The following is a 22,678-nucleotide window of genomic DNA, read 5'->3' as shown; positions in this document are numbered from 1 at the left end:
AAATCTATTTATTATTGTCTCCTTATTTAATGTATGTTTCTTTCTGCTTTTAAGAAATTCTATTTTTGCATTCTATTGTGGCTTTATTATTCTGTAGTTCCTATAGTTTTATTTATACTTCTTGTAATGAGTACTCACTAGCAATCAGGGAAATGCAAATCAAAACCACAATGAGGTTTCACCTCACCCCAGTTAGAATGGCTCACATTCAGAAATCTACCAACAACAGATGCTGGTGAGGATGTGGGGAAAAAGGGACACTAACCCACTGTTGGTGGGAATACAAACTGGTCAAGCCACTATGGAAGTCAGTCTGGAGATTCCTCAGAAACCTGAATATAACCCTACCGTTCGACGCAGCCATCCCACTCCTTGGAATTTACCCAAAGGAATTTAAATTGGCAAACAAAAAATCGGTCTGCACCCTAATGTTTATTGCAGCACAATTCACAATAGCCAAGACCTGGAACCAACCTAAATGCCCATCAACAGTAGACTGGATAAAGAAATAATGGGATATGTACTCTATAGAATACTATACCGCAGTAAGAAACAACGAAATCCAGTCATTTGCAACAAAATGGAGGAATCTGGAACACATCATGCTGAGTGAAGTAAGCCAGTCCCAAAGGGACAAATACCATATGTTCTCCCTGATCAGTGACAACTGACTGAACACCAAAAAGGAAACCTCCTGAAGTGAAATGGACACTATGAGAAATGGTGACTTGATCAGCATAGCCCTGACTGTTAATGAACAACTTAATACATTATCCCTCTTAGTAGTTTTTTTTTTTTTGTCTGTTCTACTTAATGTGACTGGTTTAATTCTGTAATTAATACACAGTTATTCTTAAGTGTTGAAATTTAACTGAAATGTGATCCCTGTTAAACATAAGAGTGGGAATAAGAGAGGGAAGAGATGTACAATTTGGGACATGCTCAAGCTGACTTGCCCCAAATGGTAGAGTTAGAAACATACCATGGGACTCCAATTTAATCCCATCAAGGTGGCATGTACCAATGCCATCTCACTAGTCCAAGTGATCAATTTCAGTTCACAATTGATCATAATGAAAGGACTAAGAGTCAAAGGGAGCACATAAACAAGTCTAGTACCTGCTAATACTAACCAATAGAATAAATAAAGGGGAGAGTGATCCAACATGGGAAGCGAGATACTCAGCAGACTCATAGAATGGTGGATGTCCTAAACAGCACTCTGGCCTCAGAATCAGCCCTAAAGGCATTCTGATCTGGCTGAAAAGCCCATGAGAGTATTTCAGGCATGGAAAGCCAAGACACTCTGGAAAAAAAAAAAAAAAAAAAAAAAAAAAAAAAAAAAACAAAAAAACACCCTAAATGAAAGATCTCTGTGAGTGAGATCCCAGTGGAAAGAACAGGTCTTCAAAGAAGGAGGTACCTTTCTCTGAAGGGAGGAGAGAACCTTCACTTTGACTATGACCTTGTCTAAACAAGATAAGAGTCGGAGAACTCAAGGGGCTTCCATAGCCTTGGAAACTCATGACTGGAGCATAGGGAAATTACTGATGCCATAAACAGGAGTGTCAATTTGTAAAGTCAACAACAGGAGTCACTGTGCACTTACTCCTCATGTAGGATCTCTGTCCTTAATGTGCTGTGCATTGAGATTTAATGCTATAACGAGTACTCAAACAGTATATTTCACTTTGTGTTTCTATGGGGGTGCAAACTGTTGAAATCTTTACTTAATGTATACTAAACTGATCTTCTGTAAAAAAAAAAGAAGAAATTATCAATTCCCAACTTGACTCTCACTGGGATTAAACATGACAATAGGTCTGATCTGATTGCATCATCATTTAAAAAATCATCTATTATTTTTCACTTTATGTTTCTGTGTGGGAGCAAACTGTTGAAATTTTTACTTAATGTATGCTAAACTGATCTTCTGTATATAAAGAGAATCGAAAATGAATCTTGATGTGAATGGAAGGGGAGAGGGAGTGGGAAAGGGGAGGGTTGTGGGTGGGAGGGACGGTATGTGGGGGAAGCCATTGTAATCCATAAGCCGTACTTTGGAAATTTATATTCATTAAATAAAAGTTAAAATATATATATATATAAATTTATTTTAAAATTCAATCATTTATTTCTTCACATATTTTATCTCCCCATAACCTTTAGCAACTCCAAGTACACATATATTAAGCCACTTGAAATTGTTTAACAATTGGGGCCTGCGCTGTGGCATAGTGGGTAAAGCCGGCACCTGCAGTGCAAGCGTCCTTATGTGCATGCTAATTCAAGACCCAGCTGCTCCACTTTCAATCCAGCTCCCTGCTAATGGCCCGGGAAAGCAATATAAGATGATCCAAGTCCTTGGGCCCCTGCACCCAAGTGGGAGACTCAGAAGAAGATCCTGGTTCCTGACTTTGGATCGGCTCAGCTCCAGCAGTTGTGGCCACTTGAGAAGTGAACCAGTGGGTGGAAGATCTCTCTCTCTCTCTCTCTCTCTCTCTCTCTCTCTTTCTGCTTCTGTTCCTCTGTAACTCTGCCTTTCAAATAAATGAATAAATCTTAAAAAATAATTGCTGAGAGGTGTCAGATAATGGCTCAAGGACTGAGGTCCCACATGGGAGACCTGTATTGAATTCTAGGCTCCTGACTGTTGTGAGCATTTGAGGAGTAAACTAACAGATGGAAGACCTCCAAATACTCTCTCTCTCTCTTTCCAGCTCTGTGTTTGTGTGTGTGTGTGTGTGTATCTCTCATCCTTTCCCTCCATTCCCGCCTTTCAAATTAAGAGTGCTATTAAGTACCTGGCTCCTGCCATGGGATCAGCGCAGTGCACCGGCTGCAGAGCGCCGGCCACAGTGGCCATTGGAGGGTGAACCAATGGCAAAAGGAAGACCTTTCTGTCTCTCTCTCTCTCACTGTCCACTCTGCCTGTCAAAAAAAAAAAAAGAGTGCTATTAAAAAATGATTCTTGAGGGCAAGATGGTGGAATAGGAAAGGAGCACATTGGTAGTCCGGGAAAAGACAGTTTAATGAAAGTGGAGATACTGCAGGTTCAAGGAAGAGTTAGGGAAGAAACAGCAGAGGAAACTCTTCCGGAACTACTGGTTCACGGTGGACATACGTGGAGGGCACAGCCACCCACGGCTCGGGACCCCAGCCACGGAATCTACGCACCAGCACTGGAAAGGGAGCTATGTGGAATTACATCCCTTCTGAATCAAAGAGAGAGAGACAGAGAGAGAGAGAGAGAGAGAGAGATTTACCATGCCTAACCTGGGTGTGTCACCTTTGGCATACCATAACACTTAAGAACCAAACGGAGCTCTCTGGCCATACCCATCACAAGCCTCTAAGGATCCATCAAAAGCAGACAGTCCACTTAACACAGTCATAGTATAATGAGAAAAAACACCACAGTGAGGGAAGAAGAATCCAAAGAATATCTCCACAATGCCAAGCAACACACGCAGAAACCGAGGAAATAAGAACAAGGAAGACATTATCATGCGCTCAAATGAACAAGACACCCCAATCCAAGATTATGAAGATGATGAGTTAGAAGAAATGCAAGAATCAGACCTCAAAAATTTATGATAAGGACATTTAGAAGTTTTCAAAAACAAATTCTTGAACTACAGAAATCTTTACTGGACAGGATAGAAAATCACTCTTTTGGAAATGAAATCTTAAGCAGGAATCAAAATGAAATGCAAAAACTAGTAGAGCATGAAATTGTGATAGTGAAGAGATATCAAAATGAAATTAAGAATTCAATAGATCAAATGACAAACACATTAGAGAGCCTTGAAAACAGAGTCAGTGAAGCAGAAGAAAGAATATCAGACTTAGAAGACAGAGCACAGGAAAGTATACAAACCATTGAAAAGAAGAGGAAATTAGAAATCTAAAAAATATTGTGGGGAATCTACAGGATACTATTAAAAAACCAAACAATTGAGTTCTAGGAGTTCCTAAAGGCATGGAGAGAGAGAAAGGATTAGAAGGCCTTTTTAGTGAGAAACTAGCAGAGAACTTTCCGGGTTTGGAGAAGGACAGAGATATCCTAGTACAGGAACCTCATAGAACCCCCAATAAACATGACAAAAAGAGATCATCACCACGACACATTGTAATCAAACTCACCACAGTGAAACATAAAGGAAAGATTCTAAAATGTGCAAGAGAGAAACATCAGATTACTCTCAGAGGATATCCAATTAGACTCACAGCACACTTCTCATCAGAAACCCTACAGGCTAGGAGGGAATGGTGAGACATAGCCCAAGTACTAAGAGAGAAAAACTGCCAGCCCACAATATTATATCCTGCAAAGCTATCATTTGTGAATGAAGGTGAAATAAAGACTTTTCATAGCAAACAGAAATTGAAAGAATTTATCGCCACTCATCCAGCCCTGCAAAAGATGCTTAAAGATGTGTTACACACAGAAACACAGAAACATGGCCATCAACATGAAAGAAGGTAAAAGAAGAAAACCTCCCAGTAAAAGATCACACGAAGTTCAAAGTATATATTAGAAAATATCTGCGGGAAAATGGCAGTGCAAAGTCACTACTTATCAATAGTCACATTGAACATTAATGGACTCAACTCTCCAGTTAAAAGGCACAGATTGGCTGAATGGATTAAGGAACAAACCCATCTATTTGCTGCTTACAAGAAACACATCTTTCCAACAAAGATACATGAAGACTGAAAGTGAAAGGCTGGAAAAAGATATACCATGCCAACAGAAATGAAAAAAGAGCAGGCGTAGCCACATTAATATCAGACAAAATAAACTTTACCACAAAAACTGTGAAGAGAGACAAAGAGGGACACTATATAATAATTGAGGGATCAATTCAACAGGAAGATATAATGATTATCAATGTATATGCACCTGATTACAGGGCACCGGTTTATTTAAAAGATATGCTAAGGGACTTAAAAGGAGACTTATAGACTCCAATACAATAGTACTGGGGGACGTCAATACGCCACTCTCAGAAATAGACAAATCAACCAGACAGAAGATCAACAAGGAAACAGTAGATTTAATCAACACTATTGCCCAACTGGGTCTAAAAGATATCTACAGAAATTTCACCCTACAAATTAACATTCTTCTCAGCAGTAGATGGAACCTACTCTAGGATTGACCACATACTAGGCCATAAAGCAAGTCTCAGCAAATTCAAAAGAATTAGAATCACATGATGCAGCTTCTCAGACCATAGGGGAATGAAGTTGGAAATTAGCAACTCAGGAATCCCTAGAGAGTTTGCAAACACATGGAGACTGAACAACATGCTCCTGAATGAACACTGGGTCATAGAAGAAATCAAAAATGTTCTGGGAGTAAATGAGGATAACAGCACAACATATCAAAACTTAAGGGATACAGCAAAAGCAGTGTTGAGAGGAAAGTTTATAGCCTACATCAAGAAATTGGAAAGGCAACAAATAAACGAGCTTTCAATGTGTCTCAAGGGCCTAGAAAAACTGCAGCAAACCAGACCCAAATATAGTAAGAGAAGAGAAATAATTAAAATCAGAGAAGAAATCAATAGGATTGAATCCAAAAAAATTACAAAACATCAGCCAAACGAAGAGCTGCTTTTTCAAAAAATAAACAAAATTGACACCCCATTGGCCCAACTAACTAAAAAATGAAAAGACCCAAATTAATAAAATCAGAGATGTAAAAGAGAATGTAACAACTGCCACCACAGAAATAAACAAGAATCATCAGAAATTACTACAGGACTTGTATGCCAGCAAACAGGGAAATCTATCAGAAATGGATAGATTCCTGGACACATGCAAACTACCTAAATTGAACTAAGAAGACATAGAAAACCTAAACAGACCCATAACTGAGACAGAAATTGAAACAGTAATAAAGGCCCTCCCAACAAAGAAAAGCCCAGGACCAGATGGATTCACTGCTGAATTCTACCAGACATTGAAAGAAGAACTAACTCCAATTCTTCTCAAACTATTCAGAACAATCGAAAAAGAGGGAGTCCTCCCAAATTCTTTCTATGAAGCCAGCATCACCTTAATCCCTAAGCCAGAAAAAGATGCAGCATTGAAAGAAAATTACAGACCAATATTCCTGATGAACATAGATGCAAAAATCCTCAATAAAATTCTCACCAATAGAATGCAACAACACATCAGAAAGATCATCCACACAGACCAAGTGGGATTTATCCCTGGTATGCAGCGATCATTCAACGTCCGCAAATCTATCAATGTGACACACCACATTAACAAACTGCAGAAGAAAAACCATATTATCTCAATAGATGCAGAGAAAGCATTCAATAAAATATAACACCCTTTCTTGATGAAAACTCTAAGCAAACTGGGTATAGAAGGAACATTGCTAAATACAATCAAAGTAATTTATGAAAAACCCACGGCCAACATCCTATTGAATGGGGAAAAGTTGGAAGCATTTACACTGAGATCTGGTACCAGACAGGGATGCCCACTCTCACCACCACTAGTAAATACAGTTCTGGAAGCTTTAGCCAGAACTATTAAGCAAGAAAAAGAAATTAAAGGGATACAAATTGGGAAGGAAGAACTCAAACTATCCCTCTTTGCAGATGATATGATTCTTTATTTAGGGGATCCAAAGAACTCTACTAAGAGACTATTGAAACTCGTAGAAGAGTTTGGCAAAGTAGCAGGATATAAAATCAATGCACAAAAATCAACAGCCTTTGTATACACAGGCAATGCCATGGCTGAGAAAGAACTTCTAAGATCAATCCCATTCACAATAGGCACAAAAACAATCAAATACCTTGGAATAAACTTAACCAAGGACATTAAAGACCTCTACGATCAGAATTACAAAACCTTAAAGAAAGAAATAGAAGAGGATACCAAAAAATGGAAAAATCTTCCATGCTCATGGATTGGAAGAACCAACATCATCAAAATGTCCATTCTCCCAAAAGCAATTTATACATTCAGTGCAATACCAATCAAAATACCAAAGACATTCTTCTCAGATCTAGAAAAAATGGTGCTGAAATTCATATGGAGACATAGGAGACCTCAAATAGCTAAAGCAATCTTGTACAACACAAACAAAGCTGGAGGCATCACAATACCAGATTTCAGGACATACTACAGGGCAGCTGTAATCAAAACAGCATGGTACTGGTACAGAAACAGATGGATAGACCAATGGAACAGAATAGAAACACCAGAAATCAATCCAAACATCTACAGCCAACTCATATTTGATCAAGGGTCCAAAACCAATCCCTGGAGTAAGGACAGTCTATTCAATAAATGGTGCTGGGAAAATTGGATTTCCATGTGCAGAAGCATGAAGCAAGACCCCTACCTTAAACCTTACGCAAAAATCCACTCAACATGGATTAAAGACCTAAATCTATGACCCAACACCATCAAATTATTAGAGAACAATGGAGAAACCCCGCAAGATATAGGTACCAGCAAAGACTTCTTGGAAAAGACCCCAAAAGCACAGGCAGTCAAAGCCAAAATTAACATTTGGGTTTGCATCAAATTGAGAAGTTTCTACACTGCAAAAGAAACAGGAGAGTGAAGAGGCAACCAACAGAATGGGAAAAAAATATTTGCAAACTATGCAACAGATAAAGGATTAATAACCAGAATCTACAATGAGATTAAGAAACTCCATAACAACAAAACAAACAACCCACTTGAGAGATGGGCCAAGGACCTAAACATATTTTTTTCAAAAGAGGAAATCCAAATGGCCAACATGCACATGAAAAAATGTTCAAGATCACTAGCAATCAGGGAAATGCAAATCAAAACCACAGTGAGGTTCCACCTCACACCAGTTAGAATGGCTCACATACAGAAATCTACCAACAATAGATGCTGGCGAGGATGTGGGGAAAAAGGGACACTAACCCACTGTCTGACACACACTGTCTTGAAGGCATTGTTTCATATAACTTATCTGGGCTTTCAACTGGTTAAGGAGGGAGGACAATGTCAGTCCTTTTTACTCTATTGTAGCTGAAAGTAAAAAGCAAGTGTATTTTCTTAACATAGGGTATTTGTCTTCCTTAAATGACTTATTCATTTCAGGGAAAATCTCACCCCTACTCATAATAATGTGACCTTGTTTTTCAATTCCTGAAAAGGTAATTAAAGTTCACCAAGAAATAGTAGTCAAAACAATAAAAATTCCAAAATTTGTAGAAATGGCCTTAATTCATAGTTCTATTATAGAATCACCAGCAGTGTCTTCATTAACTGCTAAAACCTCAATTCAGCATTTTCCAAATCTTTCCTCTGATGTCTGGTATAATCAGCCCTGCAAACATTTCCTAGAGTTTTGAGGGTCCCTGTTCATAATTTCTGGTGAAAACCTGCACAAACAACACTGCCCTCAATAATATGCAGCAGCACTAAAGCAAAATACATACACAGTCTGCATTCATATTTAAAACACACATTTTTCTACAGGAAACAATCTACAGAGTGGAAATTTTGCTCCAAACCATTAGATTTTACAAGGTTGTGCAGAACAATTTAGACCCTAAAAGCCTATTGGAGTAGCTTCCCCAGATTTAAGAAATGTGTATCAATGTGTGGATTTAAACCTCAGCTTCTTGGAGAGTAAACCTATTTGCAAATTTTAAGCTAAATTTCTCAGTATTTCCTCATCCAGGGTTTCATTCAGATCCATTTTATTATACTTTCATAACCCTTCTTTCATCCTGGGTTGCTTAATACCTACATAGACACCCACATGTCAGTATTGTTGCATATTTATGGTCTCCAGCCCCTGCTTGGTTCTCAGCCTTCCTCACCCATTTTCCCATTTCACACAAATTGAGTTTATCCAATGTTAACCTTTTCCAAACCTTGCCATCTTAAATTCCTTCATCAATTTTTCTTGTCCCAACAGCAATGTTACTTGCCTCTTAGACAAAGGAGTTGAATTCACTTGCAAGCATCCCTACAAGAAACCTGTCCTCCCACCCATCTTCTCCTCCTTCTCTTCTAAAGAAGAGGAATGGGTGCACCTTGTATCTCAACAAATTCCTTCATGTGATTGGATTCTTCCTCTTCTTCCTTGGCCTGAATTTTGCTCAATCAATTATCAGCAAACTTCCTGATTCACATCTCCCTTCAAATTGCAGTTTGAATGAACACGACCTGTTGAGAAGACTGGTTGACACAGATATAAGTTTTTACTGTTTGTACTCTTCAGAGTCATGTCAAAATGACCCAGAGCAGAGTATATTCAGGAACAAACACCAAATGGACACTTTTGTTTCTGGATTTCTGTCTATTCTTCCACACAACCATGCTCTAAATAACTCAGAGGAAAGATAGCTTAGAGTTCTATGGCAGGAATGAAACTGAAATAGTGATGCTGGTAAAGCCATCAAGGGGCAGGCAGGGGCAGGTGGTTTGAAGGAAATGAAGACAGAACCAGAGCCTGATGTGGGAAGAGGACATGGTTCCTCCACGAGATGAAGATAGCCGTGTATGTGTACTTGACATCAGTCACCAGTGATAACTATGACATGCTAGCCTGGATCAATGAATCTCTGCGGCTCAATCTGACAAGATTGAAGAGATGTGCTCAGGGATTGTCTATTGTCAGTTTGCACACCTGTTGTTCTCTGGCTCTGTTGCTTTGAAGAAAGTGAAATTCAAAGCTACACTAGAACACAGATTCATCCAGAACTTCAAAATAATACAAACGGGTTTTAAGAGAATGGGTATTGACAAAGTATTTCTTGTGAACAAATTAGTAAAAGGAAAGTTTCAAGACAATTTTGAATTCTTTCAATGGTTCAAGAAGTGTGTATTTAAAGATTTATTTATTTGAAAGGCAGAATTGAGAGAGAGAGAGAGAGAGAGAGAGAGGACTTTCATTCACTGGTTCGCTCCCCAAATAGTGACATGGCTGGAACTGGGCCCATCCAAAGCCAGGAGCCAGGAATGTCTTCCGGGTCTCCCACTTGGGTGCAGGGGCCCAAGGACTTGGCCCGTCTTCTACTTCTTTTTCAGGCCATAGGAGAGAGCTGGATTGGAAGGAAAGCAGCCAGGACTCAAACTGGCACCCATATGGGACGCCGGCACAGCAGGCTGCAGCTTTACCTGCTACTCCATGGCGCAGGCCCCTCATAGTTTGATGCAAACTATGATGGAAAATGCTATGATTCTGTAGCTGCCAGGCAAGGCCAAGAAACTGCTCTGGCTTCCTCCCTTGTTGCTACATTTCTGAATAAAAAAAGGAAATCTCTCAGCCCTACTGTGCAGCCCTACAGGGACCCATTTCAACACAGAGTACTGAGACTCCTAAGCCTGACCCTAGAGTGGTGTGAAGGAATCCTATTCTGAGCAACCAGGATGATAAAGCAACCAAATTGATGTAGCAGACCAATGTATTGAAACTGAATGTTGAAACTTACTGTTGAAGAATGGAGAAAGAGAAGTTTCTGCTTTGGAAAGCTAAGGACATTGAATTGATTTGCCATGAGAACAGAATGAAAATAGCCCTGCTTTCAGAGAACTGTAAACATTTTCTACAGACAAAGATAAAGGTTCTGTGATACTTGATAAGATGGGGGATCCCACTGGAAGATCATGGAGGATATTAACAATCTTGACAGAACAACATCCAAATTCCTTACTCCAAATCACACCTGTAACTATAAAATAATCCTTTCTACTGTTCTTAGAGGATCCATTTGTTTCTTTTCATAAGCAAAAATTACATATTCTTAAAAGTGTACTTTTGCCCATTCCTCAGAGAAGTGTGAGCCCTGGCCTACACCCAGCTTCTCTGGGCTTCAGACCATGCTGGCAATGTTGCTGATAGCTTAGATTCAGGGTTAAATCAGCCTGTATGACCTGCTGCAGTGGCTGCACCACAATCCTGCCTCCCCAGGAGGGTACCTCTGTGGAGGTGGATCTGGTGCATGAGTGGACTGTCTCAAGACATATGCCCTAATGCCCTAAACAGCACTCTGGCCTCAGATTCAGCCCTTAAGGCATTCGGATCCGGCTAAAAAGCCCATGAGAGTTTTGCGGGCATGGAAAGCCAAGACATTGTGGCAAAAAAAATGACCTAAATGAAAGATCTCTATGAGTGAGATCCCAGCAGAAAGAATGGGCCATCAAAGAAGGAGGTACCTTTCTCTGAAGGGAGGAGAGAGCTTCCACTTTGAAAATGGCCTTGTCTAAATAAGGTTGAAGTTGGTGAACTCAAGAGGTTTCCAAAGCCTTAGCAGCTCATGACAGGAGCCTCCGGTGATTACTAACATCATAAATAAGAGTGTCAATTGTTAAATCAACAACAGGAGTCACTACACCTGTTCCCCATGTAGAATCTCTGCCCTTAATGTGTTGTACTATGCAAATTAATGGTAAAACTACTACTCAAACAGTACTCTATACTTTGTGTGTCTGTGTGGGTGCAGTCTGTTGAAATCTCTATTTAGTATATGCTAAGTTGATCCTCTGTATATAAAGATAATTGAAAATGAATTGTGATGAAAAATGGGATGGGGGAGGGAGTGGAAGATGGGATTGTTGCAGGTGGGAGGCAGGATATGGGGGGGGGATCCGCTATAATTCAAAAGTTGTACTTTGGAAATTTATATTTATTAAATAAAAGTTGAAAAGAAAAAATATGCCCTTCTCCAAGGCCCCTGGACTGCCTTTTCAGAGCAGAAGATGAAGGACATCATCTGTCATGTGGTCCCACAGGGGGTATGGAGTGGTCTATATCAACAGGTAGGTGCTGGTGCCCCAGGCTTTAGACAAGATGCTTGGAAGTGACCACAAGGGGCTGTCCCCAGGTCCCACCCTCAGCCCTTGCCTCTGGTAAGATAACCATGGCATCATGAAGTCCTGTTGGAGTTTGCCAGTACTTCCTGATGGCACCTTCTACCCATCTCCCCAAATATACCACACCTCTGAACCAGGTCTGCCAGCTGAGGAGCCAAAGGAGAAGTCATCTTAGAAGGCAGCTGAGCTGGAGCCAATGGGATCCCTTGATGGCACTTACTACCTCCCACCACTTGTGCTTAGACAAGTGCTATCCCAGAACCTGGGGACTCCTGCCTGGTGCACCTCCAGATCTCACCCCTACTGAACTCATTAGTGAGCCAACATATCCTGACTACCCAGCAGCTCACCAAGGATCAGATGTCCCACTTTTCAATGTAGCACACATATCGTAGATGATGGAGCAGAAAGAAGGGAGCGTGCGTATCCTCAAGGGTAAGGTCATGGACTCCATGTTCTATGAGGTGAGCACAGGGACCACCAGCAGCTCATTAGCAACAGACGTGGCCCAAATAGGGGATACTATGCTCAGTTTCTCAAAAGCTACATCCTCCATCCAGAAGAGCAAATCCCTGGTTGCCTGGGTGCAGATCATGAGCTGCTATACACATGCCCTCGTGTTTGGGCATCCCCAGCCTTAAGCCATGGACCTGCTAGAGGTCAATGATCAATTCTGGACTTGGGATTGGAGAGCACCCAACCAGTCCTGCTGGACATCTTCACCACCCAGGAGGAGCTGGACACTGTCAACAGCATGTTGATCACCTGACTGGGGACTTGCAGTATGGGTGCCCTCTCTACTCCCTGGCCTGCCTGCTCATGCAGTACCATGTCATCTGCATTATGTGGTGCCTCCCAACCTACACATGCCACCCAATATGCAGGTCTTGGAGCTTCTCAGGGCACCAAGCAGAAGAAATTTGAGAACATTGATCAAGCACAGCCTGACACTGATGTGCGATCTGTGATTTGAATCCAGAAGGAACGACTTGGCTTTGCCCAGAAACATGGCTGTTACTTTGGTCAGTTCATCTCAATCCACACATCATGACCCCAGGCCAAGGAAAAGATGGTGGTGATGCACCTATTGCCATAAGTCAATGATATAAGTACAGACTCCAGAGAGTTTGCTTCCAACCAGACTAAAAAGGCTTGCACATCCACAAGGCTATTAGCCACTGTGCTGGGCCATTTCTAGGGTCTGGCTTCCTCAAGCCCAGCTACTGAGCTCCCGTGGGGGCAGCATGCTTAGTAGACAGTCTGGATCATCCAGGTAGCTTGCACACACATGCAAGGTCTGGACTGTAGCTCCCTAGAATGAGGTGTACTTCAGATGCTGGGTACCCATCTGCCCTACCTACTTCACTCCTGCATCTCTGCTATGCAGTCTCTTTTCTCCTGATTTGAACAAAAAGCTGAGCTGCTTCTAGTTTCTGCTTCCTTATGAATATCGGGGGCTGATGCATGGGGTGCTGAGTGTAATTGAACAGAGCTCAATTAGGAGGAATGTGAAAAGGAATGTTAGGAAGTGAAAGCAACTTCCCAAATTACAAATACAGCCTCACTGTGTAGGGCTCTTGCTGCAGCTGGGGCTCAGCAGGCAGGTTTGCCTTGTGTCTTAGGTGTCAGAGCAGGAATATCGTGGTCTGTTCGTCTCTCTGGTCCTGTGTTACCCTGCAATCAGAGCTCACCTGGGGATTCTGGCTAATGTCCAGTGCTCCTCCCTCAACTAAGTAGTTCTTGAAGTTCTGACAAATAGCTGTGTCTTCTTCCTGCATGGTGGGAAAACACTCCCGGTCAAAGTGAAAGAGACTGAGCACCTTGGTCCTGACTGCAAAGGTGCATTACCCCCCAGGACTTTACTCTTATCTTCTTTTTTCTTGGTTGTCTCTTTCTTCAGTGACTAAAGGACACTTAGTATCCTCAAAGCTTCGCCCTGCAGGCATTGCAGCACAGCAGGTTAGGCCCCCATTTGGGACACCTGTTGCCCATAATGGATTGGCTGGTATGAGTCCTGCCTCCACTTCTGGTCCAGCTTCCTGACAATGCCTGGGAGGCAGAAAATGATAGCTCAGATACTTTGGTTCTTGCCACCCTTGTAGGAGACCCAGATGGAGTTCCTGGCTTCGGCCTGGCCCAGCCCTGGCTGTTGTGGGCACCTAGGGAGGAGGGAGGAGAGGGTGCACTAACCATTGGAAGGTCTGTCATTTTGTTTTTCAAATAAATAAATAAAACTTTTTTAAAAAGTGTACTTTGCAGGAATTTTACTCCTTTTCCAGTAAGTTTGAGTTAAGAACCTTTGCCTTTAGACGATATTAACATCTAGTGGTTCCCCTGGGGAACAAAGAGGCTGACCACATTAATAGTTGGAGAAGATGTTTTTGTATAATGTGTTGAGATAGGGACCTCAGTAGAAAAAGGTAAAGACTGAAATAAATTTTAAGCTAATATTAAATCTTGACAGAGAATATTTTAATAAATAAATGCCTTATGAGTATTTAAAATATACTTTCATATTTCAAAATATACAATATATCATGATGGGGAATTTTTTTGTGTGATTTGTTTGACATCATGTGTAGGAAGGAAGTGCCAGACCTTGGGACCTTGGGATCTTAGGACCTTGGGACCTTAGGACCTTAGGACCTTGGGACCTTGGGAAGCAGCCTTGCCTGGCTGTTCGTATCTTCATAGTTTTAGGCGTTGGCCCAAAGAGAGTTTGAAAATAACTTGGTGTCATTGACTAACCACATCTTTGCTGCAAAAGCAAAAGACATTGTTGTCTGGCTAACTAGAGGTGGGTTTCAGCTATGAGATGATTGAGCTGGACACTCCGAATTTCACTGAGCATTTCTCGTGATCATTTTCCATTGATCCCTGAAATGGTCATGTATTATGTTTCTGAGAGATGAGGTGTGTCCTGCTTCTATATCCATCCACTCCTTTTGGGAACTTGCCCACATCTCTGAGATATGAACAGGGGCTGTGTTCCAGTTTGCTCTCTTCTCAGTTTACATTTAACATGTTCCTCTTTTCTGTTCTCATAAACTGGAGAGTCTGCTTTAACTCCTCAAAGTTTGCTGCTTATAGTTAGAAGCAGAGCAGGTGGGAGATCATGCTGCAAGGTCTTCCTGGACCTCAGGCAAAGGAAGACACAGTGAAAGCTGTCATCTCCTTGGGATCTACAAGGCCGACTGGAGTATTTTGGTAGTCTGATTTCTGCTCTTTGTTGTTAACTAAATACTTTGCCAGTGTGTAAATTTTTTTGGAGATAAAATTCACTAGAATGTTACTAAATGTTAATTTTCTTTTGCAGAAAATATAGTAGCATGTCTAAATCAATTATTAATGCATAAAATATTTCATTCCTTAAGTCTTCCTCATTGCATTGCCTGCAGCCTATTTAATTCCTTGATTTGGCAGAATTATGTACAATGTATGTTACCCACTCCTGAGACTGTTCATCCTCAGATATGTTTGTTTTGATTTATTTCTAGTGGAAGCTATTATCAAAATGTTGATAGAAAGCAGATATTTTATGACATTGTTGTGTGATACATATTCAGTGTGGAATTCACAGGAAAATACAGATAAAGTAGTTAACACTAAAATAATGCCCAAAACTAGCTGTTATTGATACAACAGTGGTTCTATTCTCTTTTGTGACCTTTTAGACTTTGTTGCCATATAAATCCCCATTTTATTGGGAACTAATTTCTCTCTTGGTCTTTCTTCACAAGTTTTTTTTTTTTTTTTTGGGGGGGGGGTTGTATATTAAACAGTTCCTAAATCAAATTCTGTATTTTTTTGTATTTCAAGAATAAACAGTAAAAAAAAGGAAAGATAATGATTGCCATTTGTTGAGTGAATACTTGGACAAGATCCTGTAGCAGATACTTTATATAAATCTCCTTTGTTAATCCTCAAATACCATGTGTTTTATAAATAATGTTGCATTTGTCAACAGAAGTTAAACAATTTATTGGTATTACCAAGGGCATAGCAAAATCAAAGGTAAAGGTATTAATTCAAAAAATAGCTTATTTGGAAAGTGATGTCAAAAATAAAAGATAGGGAGCTGGCATTATGGTATAGTATGTTGGGCCTCCACCTGTAGCACCGGCATCCCATGTGGATGCTGGTTTCTGTCCCAGCAGGTCCACTTCCAATCCACCTCCCTGCTGATGGCCTGGGAAAGCAGCAGAATATGGCCCTAGTATTTAGGCCTCTGTAACCTTGTAGGAGACCTAGAAGAAGCTCCTGGTTCCTGGCTTCAGCTTGGCCCAATCCTGGCCACTGTGGCCATATGGAGAGTGAACCAGCAGATAGAAGATCTCTCTCTCTCTCTCTCTCTCTCTCAATCTAACTCTCTCTGCCTCTCAAATAAATAAATAAATCTTTAAGAAAATAAATGATAGATAAAGTTAAGAAATAAAACAGAAAAGAAAGGAGGTTAGTATAAGAACACATGATAAAATGGCCTTCACTGTGGGTTCCTGGGGCTGAATGTCAGTGGGAACTTCTGCAGAGCCTTATAAAATATGTCACAGAACCATCCCTCCAGAAGATGAAAGAGGAATGCATTTAATCATCAGTTTCCACCTATTATTGGTTAAGGATAGCCCCACAGGTTCAAACTCTTCTGCACCCTGGGGATATATGAGTAAGAGAATCCTTAGGACAGAAAGTAAAATGCAGGTACTGTAGAGCTGCATCTGCAGGAGTCATTTAAAGCCTACACAGTTCTCTATGCACAGCTGAAGGAAGGAGTGTAGCTAAAGGATTTAAAATGGCACTATTAGAGTTGTCCAATACAATCTACTGTGGTTTATTTCACATCTGTTGTGCTTTCCATGAAGTCCATTACAACAGACTTCTTTTCAGTGTGGTAGCCAGATGCAGTCTTTGCAGAAACCTCATAAGAGAGTCAGCTGCAACTGGTCCGAAGGCTGTAACTGATATTCAGTATCTCCTTCCTGTGTCCCATACTAAAGCTTCCTCATTTGGGGCCAGCACTTGAGATGCCAAGGACATGTTCTAGCATTCAAAGCTCGCCTTGAGTTAGCAGTTTCTTATTTCTTAGAGTTCTGATCACTACTTCCTTTGGCCTTATTAAACAGTTATTATAAAGAGTACTTGTGGATCATGATTGCATTATATGGATACAATAATGGATGAACCACTGAATTCATACTGTTTGAAACATACCCTTCTCTTCTCCTATTGTTTAGTAGACACTCAGCATCTGGTAATAATCCAAGCTAATCATCCCTTCCAGCAGAACGATGCCTTTCTTTAACTACTGGTCTACTGGCACAAGGAGACCAGGATTACATTATGGTTGTTGCAAGTGGAAATCTTTGGGGGCCCTAATGGGGGCCCTAATACTTAATGCATACTAAACTGATCTTCTGTTAAAAAAAAAAGAAAAGAAGAAATTAGCAATTCCCAACTTGACTCTCACTGGGATTAAACATGACAATAGGTCTGATCTGATTTCATCATCATTTAAAAAATCATCTATTATTTTTCACTTTATGTTTCTGTGTGGGAGCAAACTGTTGAAATCTTTACTTAATGTATGCTAAACTGATCTTCTGTATATAAAGAGAATTGAAAATGTATCCTCACGTGAATGGAAGGGGAGAGGGAATGGGAAAGGGGAGGGTTGCGGGTGGGAGGGACGTTATGGGGGGGAAGGCATTGTAATCCATAAGCCATACTTTGGAAATTTATATTCATTAAATAAAAGTTAAAAAAAAATAAAAAATAAAAAAAGAACTGTAGTATTGACAAACATACTTTGAGCAGTGTAACCCAGTCAAAATGGGTTGAAGGTTCACCGCCCATGTGTGAGCACCTGTTCAAAGTAGGGAGAGTCTAATGCTATAACTAGTACTCAAACAGTATTGTTCACTTTATGTTTCTGTGTGGGAGCAAACTTTGAAATCTTTACTTAATGTATGCTAAACTGATCTTCTGTATCTAAAGAGAATCAAAAATGAATCTTGATGTGAATGGAAGGGGAGAGGGAGTGGGAAAGGGGAGGGTTGTGGGTGGGAGGGATGTTATGGGGGGAAGCCATTGTAATCCATAAGCTGTACTTTGGAAATTTATATTCATTAAATAAAAGTTTAAAAAAAAAAAGAAATATTCCCTGCCTTCTGTCTCCAGCTTGCCCTTTCCTTCTTCCTCTTTTCTCTTTTCTTCTGTTCTTGAACCCCACTAGGAAGCAACCCTTTAATCTGGCAGAGCCTAAAGTCAAGAAGTTGAGAAACACAAAATCTGCAAAGGTATTATAAGGAATTGTAGTGAGAGCAGCTATTTCTCCTTGCACCTTTAGATAAATGGACTGGTGCATTTTAGCATTTGGCAACAGAAGATGCCAGCAAGGGTGCCCAGCCATACACCCAATGTAGTGTTGTAATTGAGCCATTCCACTAAGTGGCCCTTCCAGTGTTCTATTTTACTGGTTGCTTGGAGGGAAGGAGTTTACGGTTTACATGTGTGAAATCCATGATTTTGTGTCATTTCTTTCACTCTCTTTGCTCTAAGTGGGTCCCTGGGTCGGGGGCAATTTTGTGCTATTTACCATGCCAATTAATTCAGCATTATATAAGTTTTTGATTAAAAGTATTGATACAAGCAGTGAGATGGAGAAACACAAATTCATATCTGTGATAGATGTCAATTTCATAAGGGATAAAATGCTGCCTCTTCCAGTGAGGAGGACTCAAATGGAATCTGACCAAAATGGCCTAGGCTTCACTAAACTTTGACCTCTTCCAGACTCTAAGTCCCTGAGCTTCCTTTTCTTACACCAACTCCTTTAGAAAACTGTTAATAGTGAATTTTTTCTGCTCCTTTGAGATGTAAATACTTTTAACACCTTGACAGCTTTACAAGCCAGGAAGGACCTGGGAGGTATCTGTTAAAAATGCAATCATCAAGGATGAGCACCCCTTTGTCCCAGTGCCCCTGGGAACACAGGAGCCTAATTGATGGGTACCAATTAGCAAAAGCAAAGGTCCTAATCACAGAGAAAGCATTTGCACACTGAGGAATGGCTCTGTGCTCAAGGGACTCACGAGTTAACCTCCTCCCTAACGTCCCCCAGTACTTTTCCACTTGCTCATCTGAAAACTTTCTTACCCTTTGTTTCAGCAGAAGTTGATTTCACAGTTTTCTGTACTCCTTCCCCTACTGCAAAAGCCTTGAATAAAGTCTTTCTGACCCATTTAACTTTGTCCAGAGCAAATTTTGCTTTGACATCATCCTGCCATCAAGTGGTTGGCTGGCCTCCTGAGGATGTTCCCATGCTGAGGCTAAGAAATTGTTTGGGATGCTGGTGGGCTAGTCAGCCCTGGCAGTAATTACAACAGTCATAGTGACAGGAGCACCTGCCATCAGACCCATGTGGAGCTTCCATTCCTGTGTATATGTATAAAAAAAATTCCATGTGTAAGTAAAAATATATAAGTGCAGCCTTTTTTTCTGGATCATTTCATAAGTTCTGTATATAGTGGTCTTTTTCTCCTGGACACCTCATTTTCATTTCTTAATTAAGATATGTCGTATCTACCATTCATAATCCAGTTTTCCCAATGCACCCATTAATGTCACTTGTAGCATTTTACCCTGCTAGGATTTAAGGCTTAGCTCAGATGTTCAAATTAGTTGTCATGTTCCTTTAGTCTCCTTTAAGGAATGTTTTCTCAAGCTTTTTTTGACATTTATATTTTGAAGAATACGGTTCTCTCCAAGCCACTGCCATTTTAAAATACTTCACAATTTGGGTTTTACTAATGTTTCTTACAAATAGACTCAGGTTGTGCATTCCCTGTCACTATATTACAAAAATGAGATTGCATTCTGCCTGGGGCGGCACAAACTAAGGTCTACTGTCCCTGTTCTTTGTTGATGATGCCCATTCTGCTCATCTGGCCCAAGTGTTGTGTGATTTCTTATCTGTACAATTATAATATTTTTCCTTTTCAACTAATAAGGAACCAGTAGGGAGATGCTTCAGATCACAGGGGTATCTTACCTTTCCCCCATGATGCTGTTTGAGTTACTCCCTCCCTGCCTTTTCTGAGATGGTGTTACTCATTTGAAACACTATTGGATTTATTTGTTGTATTGACGTATAAGACATTAACATGTTTCTAAGCATTACAGTTACAAAGAACTGTCACTTCCAGTTGCAGCACTCCTTCTGTCCCACTTCTCACCTACACAGGACAGGTAACAAATATTATAGCTTTCTAATTTTTCCTCCTAGTTATTCATTTTCTAAATATAGACACATATATAATTTTATATTTTCCTTTCTTTCATAAACAGAAGGTAGCATATGCTAGTTTGCATTTTGCTTTGTTTATATAACACATGTTTGGAAAACATGCTTGATAACATTATTTTTTGCTCATATATGAAGTAAAATTTAATTAACAATCTGATTTTTAAATGTAATTATAGTGATAAGAAATTATCCGTATCCTTTAAAGTTAAAGTGTGGTTTAATCTACTAATTGAATTAATATTGCTTAAGATAGGTTCTCAGATATCCTGGTCTAATCAAACTTGGTACAGTACCAGTTCCTTCCTTTTTTTTTTCTTATCTATTTTATTTATTTACTTGAAAGTCAGAGTTAGAAAGAGGCAGAGGCAGAGATAGAGAGAGAGGCCTTCCATCAGCTGGTTTACTCCCCAAATGGCCATAATGGACGGAGCTGAGCTGATCCAAAGCCAGGAGCCAGGAGCTTACTCCTGGTCTCCTAGATGGGTGCAAGGCCTCAAGAACTTGGGCCATCTTCTACTGCTTTCTCAAGCCATAGTAGAGAGCTGGATCAGAAATGGAGCAGTCGGGTCTCAAACTGGTGCCCATATGGGATGCTGGCACTGCAGGTGGTGGCTTTACCTGCTATACCACAGCGCCAGCCCCCAGTTCCTTTCTTTTTTACCACTTTTTGTTGGGAGTTGAAGATTTCTAGAATGAAGGGAAAAAAAACACTCTGAGTTCGGCAAATGTTTCAACATTTAAAAATAAAATCTGCAATTTTATCTTATTAATATACATATGCTTATAAATGATCGTTAAACTTATTTATTTAGTTATTTATTATTTTCCCCCAAAGAAACCTTTTATTTAAGGAATACAGACTTCATGCATTTCATAAGCACACCTTTAGGAATATAGTGATTCTTCCCACCATACCCGCCCTACCACCCACTCTCCCACCCCCTTCCTCCTCCCTCTCCCATTCCCAGTCCCATTCTCCACTTAGATCCATTTTCAATTAACTTCATACACAGAAAACCACCTCTATACTAAGTAAAGAGTTCAACAATTATGATCATTAGAATTATCATAGAATTCATGCTTTCCAGGTTCATCACTGTTTTTTCATTGAAATGCACTGAGCTTTTTTACTACTTTGTCATTCCAAATCACTTGAGTGTAGCTCTGTGAGTCATTACAAATATATACTATTATACCTGGGAAAGGTGAAAACATGTGACTCAGGTGTTACATTGCTGATTTTCCTTACTTGACTCCTTTTCCTTAATTAGACACTCTACAACATTTTTTAACATCAAAAGGGTTACAAATAATGTACATACCTGTTTTGAACAGGTACTTGAAGAAATAAGAGAGTCTGTGATGCAGAAGGCCAAAAGGGAAGAAAGAAAGCCTCAGTGGACAGAGCCTATGTTTCTGTTGTGGGCATGTGCGAAGATGGATTTTAGTGACTCTTGAAGATTCTGTTAGGAAGATTTTTATTCTATTCTGATATGCAGATACCAACAAAAGTTTCCAAGGAATGATTCTGCTAACTTTGAGTCTGTCTCAAGTTCACTTTATATGTTTTTTGCAAAGGCCAATATCATAGGAAACCAACACAGTTTAATTGAAGACAGGGTGTCTCTTAACGAGTAAATTTCATGTGGCACATTTATATTCAGTTTAAATTCTCTGCCAGTGTGATCCTTTAAAACTGCATACCGTAACTCTGCCCCATGGTGTTGACAGATGTCTTCAATAAACAGACACTGTGTTAAAATTTGCATTTAAGATAACAATGAATAATTGTCAGTGTAATTATGTCTCCAATATCTGGGAGCCCTAGGCAGGGAGTCTGATAGGCTGTTGTAGATTAATATTTTCCCAGTGCTTGCCATGTCATGCTTATACCACATGTCACAGTAATTATGAAAATGGACCCTGCTTTTTATACCTTTCGTAGGAGTCCTGGTGAAAGTGCTTGGGGCAGAGACATACAGGCAGTTGAGACTTGACCAGTAACCACCAATAAAACAGAAAGTTTGATCCTGCTGACCCAGGTCTAATTGTCAGGGAGACAAGAGAAGCATGAAACTTTCAGGTGGGTCATCACATAAGCATCTCTCTTATCCTTAGGAAATGTACCCTATTTGGGGGTCACTGTGTGGTTCAGTGCACACAGGATTTCATGTGGCTGAGGTGTAAGGAAAGGGTTTCCTGTCTTCTTCAGTAGTCGGACACAGCAACAACGATATGGTTTCACTTTGGTAAAAAGAGCACAGAGAATAGCAAATGTATTGCTGTCTGATATTTAGAACCAAGGCCAGCATGGTTCTAAACAGCTTACACATATGTTGACTTCATCTTTACAACCCTCAAACAAGGAGACCAAGTGAGAAAATGTCACAGAGGGTGAATAATTGACCTAATTTACACATACTGTTAGAAGCATGATCACTCTGAATCCAAATTATTATCAGGCTCCTGAACCTGTGCTCTTACCCACTGCAATACACTATTTCTCACACTGAATGCTTGTCTGGGATGTTACCA

General features: G+C 40.2%; 2 pseudogenes; both read left to right on the top strand.

Annotated features, from left to right (window-relative positions):
* Nucleotides 1–9,512: 9,512 nt before the first annotated feature.
* On the top strand, nt 9,513–10,601 carry LOC100338659 (microtubule-associated protein RP/EB family member 1 pseudogene; annotated as a pseudogene).
* A 1,126-nt stretch (nt 10,602–11,727) lies between these two features.
* Nucleotides 11,728–13,039, top strand: LOC138849872 (multifunctional protein CAD pseudogene; annotated as a pseudogene).
* Nucleotides 13,040–22,678: the final 9,639 nt, after the last annotated feature.

Source organism: Oryctolagus cuniculus, chromosome 5, assembly GCF_964237555.1.
Source record: "Oryctolagus cuniculus chromosome 5, mOryCun1.1, whole genome shotgun sequence".
Lineage (NCBI taxonomy): Eukaryota > Metazoa > Chordata > Mammalia > Lagomorpha > Leporidae > Oryctolagus > Oryctolagus cuniculus.
Note: the sequence above shows the minus strand (reverse complement) of the source record. Positions and strands in the feature narration are given on the sequence as shown.